This window comes from Pelophylax lessonae (assembly GCF_965119305.1).
Source record: "Pelophylax lessonae genome assembly, chromosome: 10".
In the NCBI taxonomy this organism is placed as follows: domain Eukaryota; kingdom Metazoa; phylum Chordata; class Amphibia; order Anura; family Ranidae; genus Pelophylax; species Pelophylax lessonae.
In genome coordinates, this window is record NC_138777.1 from 218604087 (window position 1) to 218620015 (window position 15929).

The following is a 15929-nucleotide window of genomic DNA, read 5'->3' on the forward strand; positions in this document are numbered from 1 at the left end:
TCGTCCTTCCTAAGTTTACAATTCAGTTCTGACCTAACATGCATACATACTGTATACATACCAGGGTCAGTTTAGAACTTTATTCCTTCCTTCCTTTCTTCTTTTACTTCCTCCCTCCCTCCCCCCCTTCCTTCCTCTTACCCTACCTCCTTCCCTTCCTTCCTTCCTCTTTCTCTCCCTTCCTTCCTGAGCTTACAATCTAAGGTCGTGACCCCACATGCATACATATACATACTAGGTCCAATTTAGACCGACGACCTTCCTTCCTCCCTCCTTCTTTCCTTCCTAAGCTTGCAATTTAAGGTCCTGACCCCACATGCATACATTTACATACTAGGTCCAATTTAGACCATTCTTCATTCCTCCTTCTCCTTCCTTCCATCCTCTCCTTCCTTCCTTCCTTCCTACTTCCCTCCTTCCTTTTCTTCCTCTCTCCCCCCTTCCCTTCCTTCCGTCCTCCCTTTCTCTCTTTCCTTCCTGAGCTTACAATCTAAGGTCCTGACCCCACATGCATAGATATACATACTAGGTCTGATTTAGACCTTTCTTCCTTTGGACCTTTCCTTCCGTCTCTTCCTTCCTCTCTTTCTTCTTCCCTCCTTCCTTTTCTTCCTCTCTCCCCCTTCCTTCCTCTTTCCCTACCTCCTTCCTTTCCTTTCTTCCTCTTTCTCTACATTCCTTCCTAAGCTTACAATCTAAGGTCCTGACCCCACATGCATACATATACATACTAGGTCCAATTTAGATCTTCCTTCCTTCCTCTCTTTCTCTCTCTCCCTCCCTCCTTCTTTCCTTCCTAAGCTTACAATCTAAAGTCCTGACCCCACATGCATTCATATACATATTACAGGTCCAATTTAGACCTTCCTTCCTCCCTCTCCTTCCTTCCTTCCTTCCTCCCTTTTTCCCTCCTTCCTGTTCATCCTCTCGCCCTCCTTCCCTTCCTTCCTTCCTTCCTTCCTTCCTTCCTTCCTTCCTTCCTTCCTTCCTTCCTTCCTTCCTTCCTTCCTTCCTTCCTTCCTTCCTTCCTTCCTTCCTTCCTTCCTTCCTTCCTCCTTCCTTTTCTTCCTCTTGCCATCCTTCCATCCTCCCTTTCTCTCTCTTCCTCCCTCCTTCTTTCCTTCCTGAGCTTACAATCTAAGCTCCTGTCCCCCCCATGCATACATACAGTGGGTACGGAAAGTATTCAGACCCCCTTAAATTTTTCACTCTTTGTTATATTGCAGCCATTTGCTAAAATCATTTAAGTTCATTCTTCTTCCTCATGAATGTACATATAGCACCCCATACTGACAGAAAAACACAGAATTGTTGACATTGTTGCAGATTTATTAAAAAAGAAAAACTGAAATATCACATGGTCCTAAGTATTCAGACCCTTTGCTGTGACACTCATATATTTAACTCAGGTGCTTTCCATTTCTTCTGATCATCCTTAAGATGGTTCTACACCTTCATTTGAGTCCAGCTGTGTTTGATTATACTGATTGGACTTGATTAGGAAAGCCACACACCTGTCTATATAAGACCTTCCAGATCACAATGCATGTCAGAGCAAATGAGAATCATGAGGTCAAAGGAACTGCCTGAAGAGCTCAGAGACAGAATTGTGGCAAGGCACAGATCTGGCCAAGGTTACAAAAAGATTTCTGCTGCACTTAAGGTTCCTAAGAGCAGAGTGGCCTCCATAATCCTCAAATGGAAGACGTTTGGGACGACCAGAACCCTTCCTAGAGCTGGCCGTCCGGCCAAACTGAGCTATCGGGGGAGAAGAGCCTTGGTGAGAGAGGTAAAGAAGAACCCAAAGATCACTGTGGCTGAGCTCCAGAGATGCAGTCAGGAGATGGAAGAAAGTTGTAGAAAGTCAACCATCACTGCAGCCCTCCACCAGTCGGGGCTTTATGGCAGAGTGGCCCGACGGATGCCTCTCCTCAGTGTAAGACACATGAAAGCCCGCATGGAGTTTGCTAAAAAACACCTGAAGGACTCCAAGATGGTGAAAAATAAGATTCTCTGGTCTGATGAGACCAAAATAGAACTTTTTGGCCTTAATTCTAAGCGGTATGCGTGGAGAAAACCAGGCACTGCTCATCACCTGTCCAATACAGTCCCAACAGTGAAGCATGGTGGTGGCAGCATCATGCTGTGGGGGTGTTTTTCAGCTGCAGGGACAGGACGACTGGTTGCAATCGAGGGAAAGATGAATGCGGCCAAGTACAGGGATATCCTGGACAAAAACCTTCTCCAGAGTGCTCTGTACCTCAGACTGGGCCGAAGGTTTACCTTCCAACGAGACAATGACCCTAAGCACACAGCTAAAATAACGAAGGAGTGGCTTCCCAACAACTCCGTGACTGTTCTTGAATGGCCCAGCCAGAGCCCTGACTTAAACCCAATTGAGCATCTCTGGAGAGACCTAAAAATGGCTGTCCAACAACGTTTACCATCCAACCTGACAGAACTGGAGAGGATCTGCAAGGAGGAATGGCAGAGGATCCCCAAATCCAGGTGTGAAAGACTTGTTGCATCTTTCCCAAAAAGACTCCTGGCTGTATTAGATCAAAAGGGGGCTTCTACTAAATACTGAGCAAGGGGTCTGAATACTTAGGACCATGTGATATTTCAGTTTTTCTTTTTTAATAAATCTGCAACAATGTCAACAATTCTGTGTTTTTCTGTCAGTATGGGGTGCTATGTGTACATTCATGAGGAAGAAGAATGAACTTAAATGATTTTAGCAAATGGCTGCAATATAACAAAGAGTGAAAAATTTAAGGGGGTCTGAATACTTTCCGTACCCACTGTATACATACTAGGTCCAATTTAGACCTTCCTTCCTCCCTCTCCTTCCTTCCTTCCTCCCTTTTTCCCTCCTTCCTGTTCATCCTCTCGCCCTCCTTCCCTTCCTTCCTTCCTTCCTTCCTCCCTCCCTTCCTCTCTCTCCCTCCCTCCTTCTTTCCTTCCTAAGTTTACAATCTAAGGTCCCGACATATACATACTAGGTCCAATTTAGACCCTTCCTACTTCCTTCCTTCCTTTCTTATTTCCTTCCTTCCTCGCTCTCCTTCCTTCCTTCCTTCCTTCCTTCCTTCCTTCCTTCCTTCCTTCCTTCCTTCCTTCCTTCCTTCCTTCCTTCCTTCCTTCCTTTCTTCCTTCCTTCCTTCCTTCCTTCCTTCCTTCCTTCCTTCCTTCCTTCCTTCCTTCCTTCCTTCCTTCCTCCCTCCCTTTCTTTTATTATTATTATTAATATTATTATGAGCTCTATGTATTAGGTATTTTTATAGTGCTGACAATTTACCCACCACTTTACATATCAAGGAGCTTACAATCTAAGGTCTCTACCTCCCTTTCTTTTCTTCCTTTTCCCTCATACACAGCTAAATTGGGTCTGTGCTTTGCCAGCCACCAGTACCTCAAGGTATAGAGAAGCATGTGACTCAGCCCATGTGACAGTGTGATATATGGGGATTGGCTCAGAGCTGTTACATTAGGGCGGGGAGAGTCTTATTTTGCTAAGCATTGGACAATCACAGGTTCATCTTAAATACCAACCTGTGTACAAAAGCGGGAAATAGAAGAATCATATAACTTCTTGCCAGTTCCTATCTTGTTTTCTGTCTTCCTCCCTTATTCTGTACCACCTTCTCTTCCCCCTCCTTCCTTCCCTTCTCTTCTCTTCACTACTTTACATTCCTTCTCTTTCCTCCCCTCACCCCCCCCCTTCCTTTCTGTTCTTCTCTTTCCTCTCTTCCCTAGTTTCCCTTCCCTTCTTCTTCTCCCTCTTCCCTTCCCTACTCCTCTTCTCTTTCCTCTCCTCCCGTTTTCTCCTCTTTGCTCAGATTCTCCTCCCTTCCCCTCCTCTTTCCTTTCCTCCTCTTCTTCTCTTCCCTTTTCTTCTCTCCTCTCTTAGCTCACCCCCCTATTCTCTCCCTCATACCCCCCTCTTCCCATCCCTTCCCTTCTCTCTTTTTCCCCTCTACTTGTCTGCCCTTTCCTCCTCTCCTCTCCTCTCCTTCCTGTCTCTTCACTCTTTCCTTTCTTCCCTCTATTATTCCCCCCCCCGCCCCAACTTTCTATTCTTTCCCTAAGCTTTTCTCTTCCCTCTCTTTCTCTGCCCTTCCCCTCTCTTCTCCCTCCCCTCCTCTCATTTCTTGCCCCCCCCCCCCTCCTCTTTCATTTCCTCTCTTTTCCTTCTATTCCTCTCCCTTCCCTCTTCCCTGCCCTCTTTTCCCATCACTACCCTATACATTTCTCTATCCTATCCTTATCTTTTATCCTCCCTCCCCTCCTCGTCTTCCCTCTTCCCTTCTTTTTTCTCCATCTTTTGCTCCTGTCTTCAAAACCAAAGGAAGAGTCAAATAGTCTCTTGTCAAAGGCTTTATGGAATTGATCTTCTGCTCTTTTATGAACTGCCACCAGGCCCTAACTAGGTTCCTCCTTCTTTGCAGTAGGTTGAAAATACAACACATTCAGTAGTTCGTTGTCTTAAAGTGGAAGTAAAGACCACTTTTAACTTGTACCTACAGGTAAGCCTATAATAAGGCTTAACTGTAGGTACATTAAATATCTCCTAAACTTGACCAGTTTAGGAGATATTCACACAGCATGCATCCAGTGACGTCAGCGGTGCATGCTCTCTGAAGGGATGGCATACCTGTGCCGTACCTTCAGAGCTCTGTGCCGGGGCCAAGGCTCTCATGTGTATGCACGGGAGTGACATCATCCAGCTGAAGCCAGCCATTCATACAGCTGGAACCTGCGAACCCGAATGGAAGACCAGTTGAAGATGGAAGTGCTGGAGAGCCGTGACAGTGCTGTCTTGGAGGGCTCCGTATCCAGTGTGTCATAATGTGCTAGTATGCAGTGCATACTAGTACATTATGACTTAAACCTGCAAGGAGGCCATTTTTTTTCCTGGCAGTTTACTATCAATAGCCTTAAGAAATGTGAACTGCAAACTATAACAGAAGAACAGTTCTACTGTTCGGCCACATCCTTGCACTGTCTGGGTTCCACGGATGATGACTTTACTACATACTCTACTGTTATCCAACTACATGTGAGTGGTAATTTACTTTATTTAAAACCAAATTATTAACTTGCTGCATTTAGATGTGCCCTCTTGTGTCTCATAACAGAAGAAACTGTCTACCTGAAAGAGTTCTTTCATCTAAGTCAGTGGTCTCCAAACTGCGGCCCTTGGGCTGGATGCGGAACCCTCTGCTTGCTTTTATCTGACCCTTGGGGCATTATTTCCCCCTACTGTCAGCAATAGTGGGGCATAGTTCCTGCCACTGACACAGACAATGGAGCACTATTCCTCCCACTGATACCAATGATGGCGCACTAATTCTCCTATGGACACCAATGATGGGGCACTATTCCTCCCATTGACACCAATGATGGGGCACTATTCCTCCCATTGACACCAATGAAGGGGCACTATTCCTCCCATTGACACCAATGAAGGGGCACTATTCCTCCCATTGACTAATTCTCCCATTGACACCAATGATGGGGCATTACTCCTCTAATTGACACCAATGATGTTGCGCGATTCTTCCCATTGACACCATTGATGGGGCACTATTTCTCCCATTGATACCAAGGATGGGGCACTATTACTCCCCCCATTACAATCATGGGGCATTGTTTACTCCCTTTGATGCCAACATATTTTCTACTCCTACTGGCCACAGTGCGGCCCCCCTAAAGTTTGAAGGACAGCAAACTGGCCCTTTGCTTAGAAAGTATGGAGACCCTCGATCTAAATATTCCTATATACCCAGTGATCACAAAATATTGTCAAGTCCTCTTATTGCATCTGCAATAGGCAGTGGCCAGGTTTCCCCATTTGGTGGATGAAGTCTTGTACGTCTTGATGTTCTTCTATATCAGTTGATCACAAACATTTCAATGTAATACCATTCTGTTCAAGGTAATGTTGAAGTCCAGAGATGTATAGTAACTAAGTAGAACTACTTCACTACTGTACTTAAGTACCGAAAGGCGGTATCTGTACTTTCCTGGAGTAGAATTTTTTTCTCCCACTTCCACTTTTACTTCACTACATTTTTTCGATGATTTCAATACTTCTACTCCGATATTTTTTTTTGTGCTGCATAGTTACTCGTTACAATTATAAAAATTACCACTGCCAGAACAGTAGATGGCAGGTTTCATTAAGTTCGAAAAAATGTGTATTATGTCATGTGTAAATCAGCGCATAAATAAATGCTACTGTATGTATAAATAAAATGGTCTACATATCTGCTGTTAAGGGGAAAGAGAACCTCCCCCAACCAAGGAGAGTCACAAGCGTACATAGACCTTTTTCTGGCAAGAGGCTGATTTTGCTTTTTTCACTGGAAGTTGAGAGCACAGGTTTTGCAGTTTTGTTTCACTGGAAGAGTCTATTTGGATATTATTTTGCACTTACCTTCATCCGCCGGGTAAGAGGGAAATCCACAAGGTGGTGGGAGGAGTCTGCACCTATTATTTGGAATAGCACCTGTTTGATTCCTGCACCTTTGAAAATATATTTATCTTGTTTTGTCACCTATATATGGTATTATGGCATTATATTTATTGACTTTTTATTGACTTTGATTTCATAAACTCTTCCTTTATTTCATTATTGGAATATATTGTTGTATATCACATTGGTTTATATATGATTTTGCGCACCAATAAGCTGTGGAGAAAAAAAAAAAACATGCAGGGTAGAGAAGGAGGGATACTTTAAAGGGGAAAGGGAGGGACATACTTTATCTGTTTTTGTTTACAAAAAGTTACAGCCAAAGGAATTGTGATTGTCCTTTAGGTTAATCATTTGAAATAATAAAAAACAATATGATGTTCAAACTTTTGACTTCTTTCTTTAATAACTACATAACACAGTACTTGTACTTTTACGTTCAGTACTTGAGTAGCATTTTTTTTTAAAAAACTACTGGTACTTTTACTTTCAGTACTTGAGTATCAAAATTAAAAAAAAAACTACTTGCAATACTTAAAGCGGAGTTCCACCCAAAAGTGGAACTTCCGCTTTAGGGAGTCCTGACCCCCCGACATGCCACATTTGGCATGTCATTTTTTGGGGGGGGAGCGGGTACCTAGTTTTGACAGGTACCCCCTCCCACTTCCGCTCGGAGCGCCGCGGCACCCTGAGCGGAAGTTCTCCTCTCCCCCTCCCTCCCTGCAATCTTCTGGGACACGTCAGAGGTCCCAGAAGATTGCCAATCACGGCGCGCAGCGCGACTCGCGCATGCGCAGTGGGTACCCGGCTGTGAAGCCGCAAACTGTAACAGCCGGGTGCCCACAGCAGTGATGCTGGCGCCGAGGGAGAGGATCGAGGCTTCCGGCGGCCGCATCGCTGGACCGTTGGACAGGTGAGTAAATGGCTGGAACTCCGCTTTAAGTACAAAAAATGTTGAATACTTTAGTACTTCTACTCAAGTCACTTTTTGATCGAGCACTTGTACTTTTACTCAAGTATGGGTTTTGAGTACTTTATACAAGTGTGTTGAAGTCTCATTGTGAAATTGGACATAAATTGAAATGCTACAGGACCAGGCATGGGACATGTCGGTGGACTTGCAGCAAGGTATATCGACATTCAGCCATGCGTGCATCTAAGGGGACTTATCTGCGGAGGCACCTTGTGTTAAATTACCAACGTCCAATTTCTCTCCAACATGAAATAAACATGATGTGCCTCTCACACAACATTGATTTTGTTCCACGAGAGATGGTCGCCACATCATTAGAGATCTTGGAAAAAGCTCCTGAGAGGTCAGTTTCTAAGTCAAGACATTTAATAGCCATTCCGGGACAATCAGCTGGCGAACTAATAGCAAAATGACTTCCATTATTCACGGCACAAAATTTCCTGCCTGCTGCTTCACATCATCAAATAAAAAGAAATTTATTAAGAACTTTTTTGCTCCAGTCTCCTGCTGAGCAAAAGCACAAAAGAGACCGGAAAGCACAGTAAATGAAAAGAGCAAAGGGGGCGATGGATACTGCAACCAATAAAGCATTGTGCTAAACAGGTCTACATTTTGTAGTTACAGCTATGTAGACATCTGAGTCTTTCAAAATGTGTATTACAGGCATCTCTGTGGTCTTTGGTAGAAAATATTTACACTGTATTGTAAAAAGTATTGGGACGCTTGCCTTTGCAGGCACATGAACTTTAATGGCACCCCATTCTTTGTCCGTAGGCTTCGTTATTGAGTTGGTCCACCCTTTGCAGCTATAACAGCTTCAACTCTTCTGGGAAGGCTGTCCACAAGGTTTAGGAGTGTGTCTATGGGAATGTTTGACTATTCTTCCAGAAGCGCATTTGTGAGGTTAGGCAATGATGTTGGAGGAGAAGGCCTGGCTCCCAGTCTCTGCTCTACTTCATCCCGAAGGTGTTCTATCGGGTTGAGGTCAGGACTCTGTGCAGGCCAGTCAAGTTCCTCCACCTAGTCACTCATTCGTGTCTTTATGAACCTTGCTTTATGCACTGGTCCAAAGCATTTGGTGGAGGGGGGATTATGGTGTGGGGTAGTTTTTCAGAGGTTGGACTTGGCCTCTTAGTTCCAGTGAAGGGAACACTTAAGGCGCCAGCATACTGACACATTTTGGACAATTTTATGCTCCCAACTTTGTGGGAACAGTTTGGGGATGGCCCCTTCCTGTTCCAACATGACTGCACACCAGTGCACAAAGCAAGGTCCATAAAGACATGGATGAGCGAGTTTGGGGTGAAGGAACTTGACTGATACAGTAAACCAAAATATCAGAAGTATATCATACCCTGGTGGCCGACTCCCACACAATGTGCGTAATCTCATGTAACCTGTACAGCAGAAAAAGAAAAATGATTGTGGCAGGTGGATAGGACTTGACTGGCCTGCACAGAGGCCTGACCTCAACCCAATAGAACACCTGTGGGATTAATTAGAGTGGAGACTGCGAGCCAGGCCTTCTCGTCTAACATCAGTGCCTGACCTCACAAATGTACCTATAGGAGAATGATCAAATGTTCCCATAGACACACTCCTAAACCTTGCGGACAGCCTTCCCAGAAGAGTTGAAGCTGTTATAGCTGCAAAGGGTGGGCCAACTCAATATTTAACCCTATAGACTAGGACTGGGATGCCATTAAAGTTCATGTGTGTGTAAAGGCAGGCGTCCCAATACTTTTGACAATCTAGTGTATCTGTTGATGTTATTGAATGAAAACAGGGACCATTCCTTTAGGTTAAGCCACGCCTACTCTCACTAAGTAGATAAACGCTACTTAGAATCTGTTGCAAAATGTACTATAGCTGACCACTAGGGATGAGTGAATCTGCCTGGATTTGGTTTGCAAGCAGTTTTGCAAATCTTGTTTGCAAGTTAAAGTTCGAAAACTTTGCTTTGAAGTCTGTAGAGAGCGCATTTGTTGTTTAACCCTTCCTGCCCCTTTAAGTGGATCAAAATGCTGGGAGGAGTAGGCGGGCATTTAGATCATGTGATTGCTTTGATGGGTTGTCACGACAGTCACATGATCAGAAAGCTCCTGATTGCAAGTATGCATCGGGAGCTTTCCGAGACAGCCTAGTTACTGTGCTGGGAGCATGCAGGGAGCGCACTCTCAGCACAATAGGCTGTTTACCTATTTACTGTGCTGGGAGCATGCAGGGAGCGCACTCTCAGCACAATAGGCTGTTTACCTATAGGTGCATATATGCGGCCGCTCGGCGTTAAAGCCCACCCGATAGGCCATATACAAAGCTGTACTGGGCAATTATCACATTTTTCTTTTTTTCTTCATTATCACATTTTTCAAATACATGTAAATCTGCATTTTTTTTTTTTTTTTTTTTGCTTGAAGCTTACTTAGAACACGCAAACTTTATTAATTTTCTGAAAGCAGAGACCCAGGAGAATAAAATGGTGTTGCAATTTTATATGCCACATGATATTTGGACAGCCATTTATCAAACGCAAATTTTCAGAAAGAAAAGATACTTAGACTAATTTTAGTGCACGCAATACACAATTTTTTGGTAAAATATAAATGGTGAGGTTGCGTCAAGTAAATAGAAACCAAACATGTCAAAATTTAAATTTGAGCACACCCATGAAATGGCGAGAGACTACAGTACCTAAAACTGTCCATAGGTGACGTTTTAAAAGCCTTTACAGGTTATCAGAGTTAATCATTAATAAGGGCCCTAAAACTATTGTTCTCACTCCAACATTCACGGCGATACTTCACATGTGTGGTGCAATCACTGTTTACACATGTGTGTGAGTTTGACCAATGCATGCATTATTTATTTTATGTCCTTTTTTTTTACACTTTTTAACATTTTTTTATTTTTATTTTAGAAGATAGTGAACAATCCCCCTTCTAATAGTTTTAGGCAGATGACAGGTTTTCTTTATAGAGAGATCAGGGGTCTGTTAGATCCCTGATCTCTCCTTTGCTTTCCAAGGCAGTCAATCAAACAGAGATCTGACAGCACAGAAACATGATGACATCCTTATACTTTCCGGCATCATTCTTTACAGAAGAAATGGGGAAATGGATGTTCCTCCATCTCCTCTTTGGGCAGCCGACTCAACTGCTTACAGCGGTCCTGGGATCCCCGGTGGAACAGGAGAACCTGGGAACAGCAGCGGGTGGCACCCCCTTTTCCGAGTGCTGTAAAAGTGATCAGGTGGCTGTAAAGCTACTCATGTCACTTTTACTGCAATGCTGAATGCCAGGAACATTGCTGCAGCTGCAAAATAATCATTTTTTTCACATTGTTTTTTTATTTTATATATATATATATATATATATATATATTTTTTTTTTTTTTTTTTTCTTTTTTTAAGTTTTTTTTTTTTAACACACTGTCAGAGCAATATAATGTTACCATAGTAACATTGAACTACTCTGGGAAAGTGATCAGTAATTTTTTTTTTTTACATATTATGCTTGCTTATACAGTGGCAGTGAATTTCAGTGCTATAAGCAAGCATTTTACTGAAGTAATTTGATTTGTTCACTTTGTTTTGTGATTAGCTGTGATTGGCCACAGCTGACCACATGGCACAGATAATCTGTGATTGGCCACAGCTGATCACATGGCACAGATGGGCTGTGATTGGCCACAGTTGATCACATGGCACAGATGGGGTGTGATTGGCAACAGCTGACCACATGGCAAAGATGGACTGGGATTGGCCACAGCCGATCACATGGCACAGATGGACTGGGATTGGCCACAGCTGACCACATGGCACAGATGGGGTGTGATTGGCCACAGCTGATCACATGGCACAGATGGGATGTGATAGGCCACAGCTGACCACATGGCACAGATGGACTGGGATTGGCCACAGCTGATCACATGGCACAGATGGAGTGTGATTGGCCACATCTGATCATATGGCACAGATAGACAGTGTTTCTCGGGCTTACCGTTTTCCACCGATTCGCCCAAAATATTATCTTGTGGTGCGGTTGGCTGCTCCCATATTCCCTCAAAGAGTTAACACTCTTTGATCGACTCTATGGCCTTGGAGGACCAGAACGATGTCATGACGTCCCTTCTGGGTAGAGAGGAGGGAGGAGGACAGACACATATCCGCTCTCCTCCCCTTCTTTTCAGTTTTTTGATCACTTTTATTCCTATTACAAGGAATGTAAACATCCCTTTGGAAATCATTCGCTCGGTCCGGTTTCCTGAGAAAGCCAACCACCTGCTGAAAAACACGTTCTCCAGTTTATGGATGATATCTTCAGCCATAATCCCAGTAAACCACTTGTAAACGGCAATGTATATATACATATTGCGGTCGGCAAGTGGTTAATTCTCCAACATTTACAATTAGAAGATCCGTTTTTGGGTGGGCTGATTTAATTCTCAGCACAAGACGGGTCAGTAAATCTCACTTGACAGGCTGTTGGTTCTTTGGTTCCTACCCCCTTCAAAATTCTTTATCATGACATATACCACTGAGATCCTTGATAAATGGACCTTACAAACAGCATCTGGATCTGAAGAGATGAAAACCTTTGTGCTTGCTGTGCAGCAGCAACCATGCCTGCCGGTTGGGGTTAATGAAGTGATAGAGGAGATCCTCCGGCGAGGCTGTGGTTTAATGAACAAATACCGTACAAGTCACTCTGCTGGGAGTTGAGATATCCCGCTGTGCGGCCCTCTGTTATGCGGAATCTTACTCGCCGGCATGTAGATTAAGCAGTGCCAAGGCAAGACCGTTCCTAAGCTCTGCAGTCAGCGAGCTGGGTCTGCTATCAAACCTGTCGAATCATCCCATTCCCCTTGAAGCTCTTGATAATTAAAAAGATAAGCAGGCTTCAGTACGGCAGATAGCTGTAAACCAATTTTTTTAAAGGGTTACTCCACCCAAAGCTGATATTTCAGCTGTTGACTTTTTATAGTTTTCTAAGGTGCCATTGATGAGATTTCCCCCCAAGAGTGTCCAGGTCTGCTCATGTCCATCTTGGTGTCTTACCTCTACTATAAAGTAGGCATTTCTCACTGCTTTATTATTGTCCAACCCTACTGAAAAGTCAAAGAATGCTAAAGCCCAACTCTGGTCTGTTTGATTTAAATGGTCCTCCAGGCTCCGACTGCAATACCCACCTTTTATTTAGTCACTTAACCTGGAAGATCAAGGAGATACTGTAGGCGATTTTCCACTGCATGGAACCAAACGGTTGGGCTCGCTTTTGTGCTTTTCCACTGCTGGTACCGCATGGTACAGTGTAGGAACGGTTCGGTATGGCACAGCGGCGCTTTTCCACTACATGGAACCGAACGGTACAGCTCGCTTAAACAGTACCACCTCAGTTGTGGTTCCAAGAGATACTGTAGGCGATTTTCCACTGCATGGAACCGAACGGTTCAGCTCGCTTTTGTGCTTTTCCACTGCTGGTACCACATGGTACGGTGTAGGAACGGTTCGGTACGGCACAGCGGCGCTTTTCCACTACATGGAACCGAACGGTACAGCTCGCTTAAACAGTACCACCTCAGTTGTGGTTCCAAGAGGGCCGTACCGGTACTATATCCCACAATCCTTTGCATGCAGCATTGACTGTTTGTCACTACTAGCCACTGATTGGTCAGAGACTCGTTGTTATCCTACCCACTTACTTTAGTACTACTTTAGTGGAAAAGCAAACCGTACCAAACCGTACCGAACTGTTTCATGCGGTACCATGCAGTGGAAAACCAAGCAGGGCCAAGTGGAGCCGAGACGGTACTTGCAGTGGAAAAGTGCCATAAGTACAGGGTGTTTTTGGTCTGCTCCCTGCCCCCATAGGGCCCTAAATTCAAAGCATATTGATCAAAAGAGGCCCAGCCCAGAGAAGGTTCAAAGAGGAAGAGGACCCTCATTAGGGTTGACCTCATTAGTGTCTGCTGCTCCTTCATTGTCCAGTCAGCTGATTGGCGGTGGGGGAGTGACAAAGGAAGCAGAAGAATCCATCTCATAGGTGAGTGCCATTACCTTGATTTGGGAGGAGGAATTCTGAACCGGGCACATGAAGATAGGATGGGACATATACCAGTATAAGGAGAACATTAGGATCTTGAGATCTGCATAGGGTCATACCTTGAAGCCCAACACAAACATTTCATAGTACAGTAAAACCTTGGATTGTGAGCATAATTCGTTCCAGAATGCAAAGCACTCATTTATCAAAGCAAATTTCCCCATAAGAAATAATTGAATTTCATATGATTCGTTCCACAACCATTTATTCATAAATCCTTCAGTTTATAGTCCATATAAAAAGATTATAGCAACGTGATGTTGGTTGTGTAACCATAAAATGTCCATCCACAAATGGCGCCTCCACAAGGGGATTAGGACCAAAATCCAGCAGGAGCTACAGAGTATAAAAGAGAAGAGAGGCGCCTCTAAGTTTAGCAATATGGTTACATTTAATGAAGGTACAACATTTAGCAGCTCACATGGTTGATGATTAAAAAAGGCACATCGACGTCGGTGACATAAGGGGGCGTGGCCTCCCAGTGACATCACTGGGAGGCCACGCCCCCTAATGGCTATATAATAAGCTGCAGAGACCGGAGACCGGCATAATCACCGGGGACAGTGTCGGAGGAGGACCGGAGGAAGAAGAAGACCAGAGGAGGCAAAAGAGCAGAAGAGCGGAGGGCAGAAGAGCGGAGAGGAGAAGACCAGAGCAGAGAAGACCGGATGAAGATTTTTAATAAACTTTTCAAAACGTCTCCTGTCATTATTTCCATACATTGCCTTTTATGGTGTGAATGGGTAGGGGTACAATGTACCCCATACCCATTCACATAGGGAGGGGGTCTGGGATCTGGGGGGGCCACCCTTGTTATGTCAGATTCCGATGAGCCCCCTGCCCGCAGACCACCACAACCACCGGCCAGGGCTGTGGGGATGAGGCCCTTGTCCTCATCAACATGGGGGCAAGGTGCTTTGAGGTGGGGGGTGCAGTGCCCCCCCTGCCCCAAAGCACCCACACCCCCCCATGTTGAGGGCGTGTGGCCTGGTATGGTCCAGGGGGGTGGGGCCGCTCGCTCATCCCCTCCCCTTTCCTGGGCTGCCGGGCTGCATGCTCGGATAAGGGTCTGGTATGGATTTTGGGGGGGACCCCACGCCGCCCCTTTCACACAGGGAGTCCATTCAGATCTGCCTCTCAGTTTTTTTGGCGGATCTGAAGGAACGCCCCATGCATCTCTATGGGGCATCGACTGTCAGCGGAGACATGTCCACTGACATCCGATCCGATCCGTCAAAACCGGACAGATGGAAACCCTATTTTCCATCCATCTGACTGATCGGATCGGATGAGAATGGACAGACGGCCAGTTCCCATCCGATTCCCCCATAGAGATGCACACAGCGCGGAGACACAGCTGTCATCCGCCTGCTCAGCGGGGGATCGGCGGATTGATCCCCCGCTGATAAAAATGGAGTCCCCCTAATGAACTCTGTGTGTGAAAGGGGCCTTAGAGACGCCTCTCTATATTTCCCATGATAATCCACTACACTGCAGAGTGCATGATCATCATGGGAAATATAGTTCCAAAACACCTGGGGTGCCAAGGTTCGCCAACACTGCCCTATACTATCAGTGCCCCAAACATCACCTCTGTCATTGTGACTGGGGACCTCTAGTGGGGTCCCAGGGGTATAACAACGGAGGCTTCTCTTGTTCATTTCAATGTTATCTTCACTCCCTTATAGATATAAAAGCAAACCCATTATAGTAAAACCTTGGATTAAGAGTAACTTGGTTTGAGAGTGTTTTTCAAGATAAGCAAAACTTTGACTTGATAAACAAGCGATATCTTGATATACAAGTAGCTTCATTTCACAACTGAGTATAAAAGAGAAGTTCCAAACCATCTGGGGTGCCAAGGTTTGCCATCACTGGCATAGGGAGTCCTATAGTTGAAAGCCCACCTGGGAAAGGAACCCTCTCTCTCAATATTGCCCTAAGGATCAAGGTATAGATAGAATGTGGTTTGGTTAGCTCTCTTCTGCTGGTATGGTCCACTGGAGTTTGGGCTCTCATTAAGTGAAGATTTAGGTAGCAGGACATTATGGGGTTTTCTTTTAGGGGGAAAGCAAATTGAAGTCCCTCTGATTGGAGTCTGGGCTGTAGCGATCCTCCGCTGAGGAATATAATGGACTAGGTTTTACCCCAGCCCTGGATGTAGGCCTGAACTCTGCTCTCCATCTATTAACTCCTCTCCTCTCCACTAAATGTCTCTTACTGAAGCTACTTGTTTGCAATTGTTCAAGAACTGTGCCAGCATTCATTAGGATGACTTTACGTTGATGCTGAACCTTTCTTTAAAAATAGTTTTTTATGCAACTGTAACTGTACTTTTAAGCCTGTGCCGCTATGACATTTTTATGGCCGTCAGTGG